Source organism: Poecilia formosa, unplaced genomic scaffold (genome assembly GCF_000485575.1).
Source record: "Poecilia formosa unplaced genomic scaffold, Poecilia_formosa-5.1.2 Scaffold11, whole genome shotgun sequence".
In the NCBI taxonomy this organism is placed as follows: domain Eukaryota; kingdom Metazoa; phylum Chordata; class Actinopteri; order Cyprinodontiformes; family Poeciliidae; genus Poecilia; species Poecilia formosa.
The window spans coordinates 4,438,313-4,438,646 of NW_006799950.1; positions in this window are offsets into that span (position 1 = coordinate 4,438,313).

The following is a 334-nucleotide window of genomic DNA, read 5'->3' on the forward strand; positions in this document are numbered from 1 at the left end:
TGCATGACCAAAAATCTGAAATAATATTACTGTTTTTAGCCATATCATAAGTAGATGGCGAATCCAAAGGCTTCGATTCAATAAACACCACAAGCGCAATAAAGAAAACGATTTATGTGAGACAACATTTCGTATTTCGATTTTGAGTTCATATCAGTGTCAATATTACTGGGCAGTTAGGCCTGAAAGGAGTTCAGCATCTCTGATAATTACTTAGGAACATCAAGCAATCGTAAACTAAATTAGACCCTTATATAATAGCTGTCGTAATTGGATTTCAGTTTTATTTGTTTTGCCAACAATGGGAAGTTCATAATTTTTTAAAGTTATTTTT